This window comes from Lissotriton helveticus, chromosome 6 (genome assembly GCF_964261635.1).
Source record: "Lissotriton helveticus chromosome 6, aLisHel1.1, whole genome shotgun sequence".
In the NCBI taxonomy this organism is placed as follows: Eukaryota; Metazoa; Chordata; class Amphibia; order Caudata; family Salamandridae; genus Lissotriton; species Lissotriton helveticus.
This window is the reverse complement of record NC_136067.1, coordinates 1,819,094,650-1,819,106,185: the sequence shown is the minus strand read 5'-3', so window position 1 is coordinate 1,819,106,185 and position 11,536 is coordinate 1,819,094,650. Positions and strand designations below refer to the sequence as shown.

At 41.2% G+C, this 11,536-nt stretch overlaps 1 pseudogene; it reads left to right on the top strand.

Annotated features, from left to right (window-relative positions):
- The first annotated feature begins 7,488 nt into the window (after window positions 1–7,488).
- Window positions 7,489–7,967, top strand: LOC144761910 (RNA-binding protein 3 pseudogene; annotated as a pseudogene).
- The last annotated feature ends 3,569 nt before the right edge of the window (window positions 7,968–11,536 follow it).

Genomic DNA, 11,536 nt, shown 5'->3' with positions numbered 1-11,536 from the left:
AATTGTGAGTGCCATGCTTTGGTAATGTTCTGTAGTGCAGCGCTGGTAGATTTTAGCATGCTTTGGTGTGTACATAACTTATTGTAGTGGATGTAATGGTGTAGTGGTTCTGACTGTCCGAACATTAGTCAGGGTGTTTGGTCAGTGCTGTGTGTGGGGGGGGGGGGGTTGTGTTGGAGTGGAAATGCAATCTAGGGGTCGTAGTACAGCTCTTGAAGGTAGTATGTACACATGTAGTGCAATGCTGTGGGGCAGTAGTGTGCTCATAAAGGGTGAACATAAGGTTCTATGGGGAGAGAGCAACATGGAGCTGGTAATGTAAGTAATATGGTCTTGGGGGGTGGTGATGCTGTACGTTGCAGGTGATAAAAAAAGAGTGTGAATTGTTTCTGTGGCAGTGAGCTGTGATAGTGCAATTCTGTGGGGTCATTATAATTCTTGGGGTAGTAGTGAAGCGGTGGAGAGACAGTACAGTGCCATAGTGATAGTGTGCTTCTGGCAAGTGGTAGCACAGTGGTGGGTAGTAGATTAATGGTGTGCATTGTAATTTAGTGGTACTGAGTGACACTGTGGTGGGTAGTAGTCTACTGTTGTGTTAGTGCAGTGGTGGTGTTATTGGTCTTGAATTGTAATAGTATAATGTAGGGCTGGTTGTGCAGTGGTATAGGATAGTATTGCAGTGGAAGTAATGTATTTATGTGAGTGGTAGTATAGTGTTTTAAGATTTCAGCACAAGTGTATGTTTCACATCAGAGCAGAGTCCTTAAAGTTCTTCTAATACAACAGCTATCCAGAGAGCTGTATTTGGGTGTACAGGATTTATAAAGTATGAACCTAGCTTTGAAGCAAAAAATGACCACTGACATGAGATGAATTCAAAATAGATGGAGATGAGGTGGGATAGAAGGCACTGGTGGGTAGAGGAGGGAGAACAAGGTTGAGGGGTATTTGCTTGGTTGATGTGGTGAAAAGGGTACCGCGTGGGAGAGGACAAGAAATGGTGTGGATGAAAGAGGAAGGGGCTAAAGCTCTCATTAGCTAGACCTAAAATTAGCAATGGTCAAGTTCCCACATATTATAACCAGTCAAATTGTATTATTATATCTTGCAGAATGAAGGGATGATTTACATGGGAATAAAGTATATGCATAATTAAATGTGGTTAGAGTCAGAGCGCCTGTCAATAAGATACAACAAACCACATGCAACACAAAGAGAGGGGCAGTATTCAGTCATTGGCGTATTTAGGTGATCTCCCTTCAGCTATTGACTTGAAGGTATGTCTTTCACGTTTTGGACCAGTTTAGGGTGTTATTCAGATGTTTACATTTTTCCATTCCTTTTTCCACTTATCACAGGTACATAAAGTAGGCCTTACACAGTGAGTAACTGTATGAGGACTGCGTTTTTGATAAAAACATTTTATTGATTCATTTGAAAAAACAACACTCATTGAAAATAAGCATACAATGGTAGTAGATGAGCTAAAAGTTGGCATAACCGCACTGGAAGTAAACACAACTGCTTCTATATATTCATAATAAGCTCTAAATAGCTGCATATTATTGGTAGGTAGTGGAAGCAGCAGCAGGTTTTATGCATAGTGCACTCCAAGCTACATTGATATAGCAGTCACAGGCAAGTTCTCCTTCACAATTATATATATTGCCCAATATACTGCTCATCTCTGGACTGGTATGCAGTGATATCACTACATTTTGAGATGTATGCACTCATTTAAGATGGCTCCCACGTGAATGTGATGATGCAGCAATCTAAGAAGAAGAGATTTCTCTTGTAATGCAATGAGACTGTTGCCGTCATTTTAAAGAAAAGCTGCATCGTGTTTTTAAATTCCTGTGCATGCTGGTATACATCATCAGGGCATCCAGTATAGCCATCTTGAGTATCCAGTGGTTTCTATGCCCCTCACACTCCTCACCTTGCTGATCATTTGACACATAGAGCACAGGGGACTCCCTCCTATCACTTCCAGTCCACTATGTTTCCAGCACCCTTGCCGAACAGGCATTCAATTGTGTTTGTTGCATCAACCTACCAGGAGCTGCCGTCTCCCTCTCACTTCTACCATCCCACATCTGCAGCATAATATCACATTTCAGCATAAGAGCTTGCACTGCAGACTCCCTCCCTCCATTCCCCTGATAGGTTGATGCGTGTAAACACTATTATGTGACCAATGGTCTAGGATGTACGACCTATGGTCTTTGACCTTAGCTTCTTTCGGTGTATTATGCATAATATGTATTTCAAATGCACATATTTTAGGTTGGAAGGTATTATACAATCCAAAGCTGTAATACTGTGCCTGGAGTGGGAAAAGGTTTTTGTCATTTTACATCCCAGCATGGATGGCACTAGCTAATCCAATACCTAAAGACTTTGCTGTATACATTTTTAAACACTTTGCCACTTATTACGAGTTTGGTGGTCCTCCTGCAACACTGCCACTGCTGTGCTTGCAGGAGGACCGCCAAGCCCATGGTGTGCACGCCCACCGGATTATGAGCTTAATCCAGGTCAGGCAGGTGTTGCTGCAGCAGTGTTATGGTGGCGTTTATGTTAGGCTCGTAGGAGAGTCTTAACAGCAGACCGCCGCTGTGACAGTGCCTGCAGCACATTCCTGCACGTTGTGGCATGCACCATGTTTTGCATGCACCATGTTGTGCATGCACACTGTGCAGGAACGGGGGTGCAATTCCTGGGGGGTACAACATGTGCTCCCCATATGCACCCCCAGGCCTAGAAGCATTGTTGCATCTCTGCCACCCTTTTCATGACAGACTCACCACCCTGAAATGGGTGGTGGAAAAGCAACTCAAAATATGCTCGGTCGTGCCACAGTGGCTCTGGCGGCATATTCCTGTCCCTTACAATGCGCGACCACTGCAGGATTATGGATCTCGGTGGACGTGGCAGTCCTGTGGCAGTCCGATTGATACTGTGGGCGGACCCACAGTGATGGTGGTGGTTGGAACGCCACCGCGAGTACGGCGGTCCTATGACTGCTGTATTCATAATAAGGCCATTTGCCCTTTTCTAGTTTGCCGATGATGGCACTGTGCTAATCATATGCTTAAAAACTTTGCTAGTAAAACAGACATTTGAGGTGAGCAGATTTTAGAGTGCAGCTGGTGTTGTAGGGTGCTCTGTATAGCAGCTGCTCTCCACTTAAACTTGAGAACTACCCTGAATTCACTGCTTTCTTTTTGCATAATTTATGCTGTATTTTAAGCCTAAAAGGGTATTGTTTTGATTTATACTGGGTGCTCGCTTGTGTCTGGACAAGGCTAAACCTCTTTGAAGAGCTGTAATGACAGTAAAACGTGCAGGTTGGCTTGGATTGTATTTTACCAGTTAAAAACTGTAATACTGTGCCTGGAGTGGTAATGGGTTTTTGTCGTTTTACAGCTCGGCATAGATGGCACTTGTTATTTCTATGCTTAAAGATGTTTCTGTATAAATTTAAAAAGACTTTGTCCCTTTCTAGCTCGGCGTGGATGGCTCTGTGCTGATCTTTTGCCTAAATGCTTTGCTAGTAAAACTGTCATTTGAGGTGCACAGATTTTAGAGTGTTGCTAGTGTTGTAGGGTGCTCTATATTTGAGCTACTCTTCATCTACACTTGGGAACTATACAGGGTTGTCTGCTTTATCTTTGCATAATGTATGCGGCACCCTAAGCCTGAAAGTGTGTGTGTGTGTGTATATATATATATATATATATATATATATATATATATATATCCAATGCAGTTTTCTCCAATCTTGAGCCCCTGACCTCAGCAGGGCGGCCACGGCGCGCGGGTATCAGAGCACCCCGCTTACATCCAACATATATATATATATATATATATATATATATATATATATATATATACAAAAAGAACTCCACAGCCACTTCCAATCACACGGACCGGCGAAGCAGGAGACAGACCACAGGATCTGGTGAAGGTGTTTTTATTTCTGGTTTCAGGTAAAATCAGCAATGACGTGTTTCGCGCTCACGAGCCCTTGTTCACATGTGGATCACTTCAACCATGTTGTTTTTTTATATGCTCAATAGTGCACACCCACAAACCATTACACTGTTGGTCATGTGACCAGAATCACTGAAGAAATACTGTCATGAACTCTCATATCGACTTCCAAAATAGCGTGAATTCAAAAGTATAAACTACCTAAATATGAGAACACATAATGGAAGGACATTTCGAGAGAGTCTAAAAAAGACTGGTAAGTTATTTTTCAAGCATAAATGCGCAATATCATAATGTCAATTACACATATATATCTGTATAAATACAAGCATTACGCCTATGTGGCACCCTAAGCCTGAAAGCGTGTGTGAGTGTGTGTGTGTATATATATATATATATATATATATATATATATATATATATATATATATATATATATATATATATATATATATATATATATATATATATATATATATATATATATATATATATATATAAGAAGGCTGAAGGAATTGGCATGATATTCTTTTCAAGATGATTGTACCGCTGAATATTGGCAAGACAATTATCAACCTACAACAATATCGAAGGCAAAATAAGAACAACTATAATATTGATAATCATATACGTATAGTAAATCTTATATGTATTGCAAAAATAGCAAAAAGATTGAATTACAGAATATCTTTATACAAAAATATCTTAGATTACTAAATATCTAAATCAAAATATATATTACAATGATATTGACATGCATACTTAACATTAACATACCAAACATATCAAAAACATAAGTATAGACTAAAAATACAAAACATATATTTTTAAAATATATAATGCATTTATTTAAAATTCATTTGAAAATGTAAAAAATTGCAATGCTTTTTAAAAATAGATTTCATATCATTCAAAATAAATTATCTTGCAATTAAACTTTAAAAAATATGTACTTTAAATTGAAATGAATGGAAAATAATACAACTTCTAGACTAAACAATATTTAATTCAAATAAAAAAATGTAAATATTTTTTGACACATATTTTAATGAAAATACATTTAAAATAACATCTCTTCGCAAGTACTTTTAATTGTTTAGATGATCAACAAGTATAATAATTGCATAGAACTCTAGAAACATAAAATAATTTGAATTAACATGTGATTATGGCAGGGTTAGATGCACTATTCAGACTCCAAATAAGCAACAGTGGGGAAACTGATGGATTCTGAGGGAGGTCATATCTATTATTCCTACTGTAACTTACAAACGACTGGGGACGGAGTTGGACTTTTGGGAGCAGTGGCAGATATTTTATTCCCTTAACAATCTGGGGAAAGATATACTATTCCCACTCCAATTTAAAAAAAATTATGGAAAGCATTGGACTCTGGGAGATGGTGGGGGAGGGGTCAGATTTACTATTACCACTCCAAATGAAACACAATTGCGTTGGACTCTGAAAGCATGAGATTTACTATTCCCATTTCAAACTAAGAAACATTTAGGAACGCTTTGTATTCAGTTGTGGTCAGATTTACTATTCCCACTACCAGCCAAGCACTATTAGGGAAAGTGTTGGAAATTGGATGGGTCAAGTTTACTATTCCTACTCCAAACTAATGAACTTTAAAGGAAAATAAAGAAAAAATTGAGATAAATAAATAAATCATAAATGTATGACTATTAACAGAAGGAAAAAAAGCATTGTTACCAACATTACAAAAATGGTGAAAAAGATGAATAGCTCTACCATTATGGCTTTGCAGTGATTATATGAATATATTTCATACTAGTAAACCTACCTAACCCTAACTATGCTAGGGAGCATAATATAGTCTGCATTGTGCCAGATTTCTTGGAGTAGTTTAACCTCCTTTTACCTGTATGATTGATGGATCAGGAAGCCAGCCTGGTGGGGGACAGGCCTCCGTCTTTTGCAGGACGGTGACAGAAGTCAGCAAGGCTGGAAATCAGTCATGGGCAAAAGTCCATGATAACATATGAAAGTGCTTCTCTGACAAGCTAAATGTCAGAAGCAGTTTATATAATAAAAACTGGCCCCGTTGGCACTGTGCCAGATTTCTTCAGCTATTCATTGTTTGTATTTCTGACTCAGAGCTGTCTCCATACGGACAACAACAAGACTTAAGGACACCAAGCTCAGTGTACTTTATACTTCAACATAACGTACAGTTTTGGGATAAAATGCTTACGAAGAAATGTGCTTGCAAGCAGAACACTTTCTGAGTGTGGTAACATGCGTGCAAAACAGGCAAACAGTCACTGGTCTAAAAAGACGTCAAGTTTAATCTTCAACATGTAAAATGGAAGCATTTTGTGAAAGGGCCCTGTTAAGCATCACAACCCCTTCTGATAGTCCTCCTACAAATGGGCTACAAATAGAACACCATGCTCAATCTCAGGTAGAGAGGACATTCGTTCACGACAGGGAGGATGGCCGCTCCAAGGACATCTAGCCTAATGCGGCTTGCCACAAGATAGAGAGTTTTGCTAACTGACGGTGACATCAGGAATGCGATTGCTGTATTTCACCTCTCAGTATGGCTAACCTTTTAGCTGCTGGCTATAACATATACTGTGTAGGAAGGAGAAAATACAAGTAATATAATGTTAACTTTCTTTATAATATTTATATTCTTTATTTTTAGGTTTCATCTCCAAGCAGTTTTTAGCTGTCTGTTGAAGATGTATTGTGAACCATATTAGTATTTACAGTGGGCTTCGGGACAGCCATTGTTTACCACTGGTTCACTATTTTGGCAATTTAATGTGCTTGCTTATTATTTGATTGTTTTCCTTCCTCTTTTTGTGTTTGTCCCTCCCCTGGAGCATAGCTCCTTTACCATCATTTTGATAGATGGTTTGTATCCTTCCACTACTTGCATTCAGAGTACTGCTTTTTTCTTGGTCTTTAAGCTTTCCATGTAGTATACGTGTTTTCTTGCTCTCACCCTTGTGTGCTGCTGTCCCACTCAAATCCCCCTATGTTTTCTGTGTTGCTCCCCCATTAACCCATCAAACCATTAGTCCATCTTGTGTTTGTCACTTATGCTCCCCCCACCCTTCTCACTGGCATTTCTCTTTTCCATTGGGAAAGACAGAGTCCCAGTTGCTTTAAGTCCATGCATGTAGGCTTCATGCTCTTTCATAGTGAACTTCCATTTCTGGAACATAAGCATCCTCATCCTCAGTTCATCTGCTCACTGCAGAACTGTGAAGCTTTGGCACAAGCAATACCTCATACAGAGTGTGTTCTAAACATTAACCAGTCTAAAAGGCAGTTATTCTGGTTGGGCAATCTGATACTGGCACCAAGGATCAAGAAGTAGGGAAAGGGGGCAAGAGTGGTTGAAGCAGTGGGCAGTGATGATGAAATGCTGATTGACCTTTAATGAATAATGATTAACACACTGAAGAGCATCACAATTAAACAGAATTGAAGCCCGCAATTTGAGCTGGAATCATGTCTTTTGATAATGGAAACCTCTTTATTTGTGGCTTGAGCTTTGAAATCGACAAGCAGACCCTGGAGCAGCACTTCGCCAAGTATGGGCAGATTATCGAAGTTGTGGTTGTCAAGGACAGCAAGACTCAGAAATTCTGTGACTTTGGCTTCACCACCTTCAAAACCCAGGAGGATGCCAAGAATGCTCTGCAGGCCCTGAATGGCAAGGCTGTGAATAGGAAACAAATTTGAGTCAACCAGGGGGGGACATCAGAGTAAGGCGGACATGGGGGCTACCGAGCAGACTTATTTGCCTGACAATGCAGAGGAGGCAGAGGGTGTAGTGGTGACAGCTATAGCAGCATCCTGTTTCACTCTCCCATTAGAGGCTATGGTGGTAGTGGATATGGTGGAGCCAGAGATCATTACAGCATGGCAGAAGTCAAGGTGGATATGACTGCTCCCCAAGCTCCTTCATAGACAACTATGAGAGTTAAGCTTACAACAATAACAATCTTCCTGATTCAAGATCGTCCTTCCAATGTCTGTATTTACAAAGATTTATGGAGCCACACTGATTTGTTCTCATAGTACATCTGTAATAGCTTCTGCTAGATAACTGCTGATCACTGTTAACACTAACTATTCTTGAGCCAGTACTTTTAAGTTGACAATGCATTACTGTTCGATGGAGGTTTTATTTATCTGTTTTATGGACTTTCAGTCTTATAAGAGTAGGTGTAGTCTCAGCACTTAAATAAAAAAGGGTGTCCTCAATGATGCACATTCAAAGTTAACTTTTGTTCACTTGTATGCAGGGCGGCCAATATCTAGCCTTTATTAAGGTTCGATGTCCAATCTTGTTTTTAATTTTTACTGAAATATTGTGTTTAAGGTCTAAGGATTTTTTGTATCTGAGTTTCATCTAGCTTTAAGAAGCCCAGTTGAAAAATATCTGACCAGGAATCCTGTTTGACCTTTGATAGGGCCTCCATCATGGCAGTACTTAGTCTCTGGGAAGACTTCATTATCTACCAACACATCCACACGGGGCAAGGGTCTGAGGGAATATTTACCGCCCGAAAACCAGATTCAATCCCCAACTCAACTAATCAAAATACACAGAAATCTGGTGGTCTACAAAAGTATAAAAGAGAAAGAGAGACAACAAACGTCAAACATATACCTTATAGTGTTAACTAGAATACCGAATGGAGTATTACATCCCATATTCGGAAAACATACCATCAACAAAGACATGCATAGAGACCTTACGGAACAGCCAGATCTCCATCAACTGCCAACCATGGCCAGTGCCATCATATGGATATCTTTTGTTCTTCACTACTCAAGCTTTCTGATACAAAAGGGGATGATGTGGTACAACGTACGTATGGATCTCTGTGACCATTACATAGAATTATAACTTCACCACCACCGTGTGGTGAAGTCATAGGCAACGACGGAGAGGGCGGGGTCTCATACACCTGAGTGTTTACCGGGTGAGGTGAGGCCAATACCACATACAGGACAGGTGTGAAAAAATCACCATGCCTGTATGGAGGTAATATGATAAGTACATATCAATAGTTTTCTCACATATGCAGTAGCAGAATTAGGTCCTGAAGAAAGCCTGGGTTAGTGGCCCATTAGGCTGAAACTAGTCGACCGAACTTCTTTTTAGGAGCAGCGGCATATTTGTTTTCACGCCGCACCTGCAAGAATTTTATTAGGTTTGGGAGAGATACTCAGAATAAATAGTTTTTTCTCCTCCATATCCTTTTTAAATCACAATATCACATACACTGCACTTTCTCTTCTTCTTTTTCCATCACACAATCAGTAGACATGGTGTAGAGACATTGGATGACTAAGGTATATAATTGGCAGCTGGTCATCATTTATAATTCTATGTAATGGTCACAGAGATCCATACGTACTTTGTACCACATCATCCCCTTTTGTATCAGAAGGCTTGAGTGGTGAAGTACAAAAGATATCCATATGATGACACTGGCCATGGTTGGCAGTTGATGGAGATCTGGCTGTTCCATAAGGTCTCTATGCATGTCTTTGTTGATGGTATGTGTTCCCAATATGGGATGTAATACTCCATTCGGTATTCTAGTTAACACTATAAGGTATATGTTTGACGTTTGTTGTCTCTCTTTCTCTTTTATACTTTTGTAGACCACCAGATTTCTGTGTATTTTGAAGACTTCATTATCTGCATCATTACATTGCTACCAAACTAAATTGCCGTCTGTCTCTGTGGCTCCTTTCCTCTATTTTTTTCTCCTTCTTAACAAATAGTTTCCTCTGGTACCTCTCTCTGTGCATACTCTTTCACGAGATTACTGTGAGGCTGTCTGCTTCTCTCTCCGGCTGTTTCTCCACACACTCCCTTTGTGTTGCTTCTTCTCGTTTGAAGTATTTCTCTCCGGCTTTCACCGTTTATGGGGCCTCTCCCTTTGTTTTTCCATCTGTGCCTCCATAGTGTTTATTTGTGGCTGTCTTTCGGGCGGCTGCCTTTCTCTGTAGCTTTCCTCAGTTGCCTCTCTCTGTTGCTGTTTCTCTTTTTCAGTGTGTGTCTGAGGCCATCTCCTCTTTGGCTGTCTTGCCTTAGAATTTCACCTCATCGTCTCCTTGACTGACTCCCTTTCATGGTGTTTCTATTCCACTGCTGTCCTCTGTGTTTCTCGCTTTACTGTCTTTACTGGTCGCTTTCCCTGGGCGTGTCTCTGGCTTTCTTCTATTCCTAGTGTTTTTCAGGTTGTGATTACAAGACAGTGCAAACTTTCTGGTTGTAAAATACCTTTTGCGGCCTTTCCAAGAACTTACTTACAGCCCACCCAATGACCTTTGCTTGCTTCTTATTTGAGGGTTTTCTTTGTCCATCTTGTGGTTGTTACTCCCCTAGATCCTAGCCCCCCTCACCATCCTTTTGAGTGGCTAACTTGTGACTTTTAGGGAACAATGTTTGTCTTTTTATTAAGCAGTCCATCAGAGTGTGGAATTTTCTCAAGCTCTCACCATCTTGTGTTTCTCTCCCCCCCAAAATACCTGCCCCCATGCTTTGTGTTTGTTCTGTCTTTCTCATGGGCGATTGCTTTCTCTCGTGTGTACTTCTCCCTGTGTCTCCCCACTCTCCATGTTGATGTCTCCCTTGTATGCTTCTCTTCCCACCACTGTGTTGCTCTCACCCTCATGTCCCCTCTGCCCCCCCGCATCTCCTTTGCCCGTCCCCCATCCACTGGTCTTTTTTTTTTTAATACAATCTTTAAATATGTGTTTTTGCAGGACTAAGCAGCACATTGTTGCCTGGCTTCCACAAATGTGCTTTCACGCTCTTACCATTTCTTTTTTTTATGTTGACTGATCTAAGTGGTGCCTGCTAACTTAGATTGGTCAAAAAAAAAATGAAAGAAAAAGGCACATGCATCAATCTGTTGGTGCAACTATGCATGATAATGCCTATGCCTGCCTACAGAGTGACATGCCTGTCAACAGTAGCCGCGTCAGTGTACTTTTGTTGTGCAAATGCTGAACAGCACTGAGGGGTCGATTAGGATCGCGGACGGACTTGAGTCCGTCCGCAACCCCTGAGGAGGAGGGAACGTCCGCATGGGCTGCGGCGTTCCCTCCGATCAAATTAGGATGTGACCGCCAGGGTGGCGGTCACATCCTCTATCTCTAACATTGCGGCGGGTGCAGCTTCAAGCTGCACCCGCCGCAATGTAAAAAATCCATGCACAGCATTTGCGTGCACAAAGCGGCAGGCACCGCGCGGTGCCTGCTGCATTGTGCACGCAAATGCAGGGGGGTACCATAGGTACCCCCCATGTGCACCCCCCACCCCACCTTCACCCAGGGGGCCCGCAACGGGCCCCCGAAGTGAAGGTCCGTATGCTTTTCCACGGCGGTAAAGCCGCCGCGGAAAAGCATATATTTTCAGACATCCTAATATGCCTGGCGGTGTCTGATAGACACCACCAGACATGTTAGTGCTTTTCCGCCGCGGTCGCCTTCCGACCGCGGCGGAAAAGCGGCGGACAGATTATCAGAC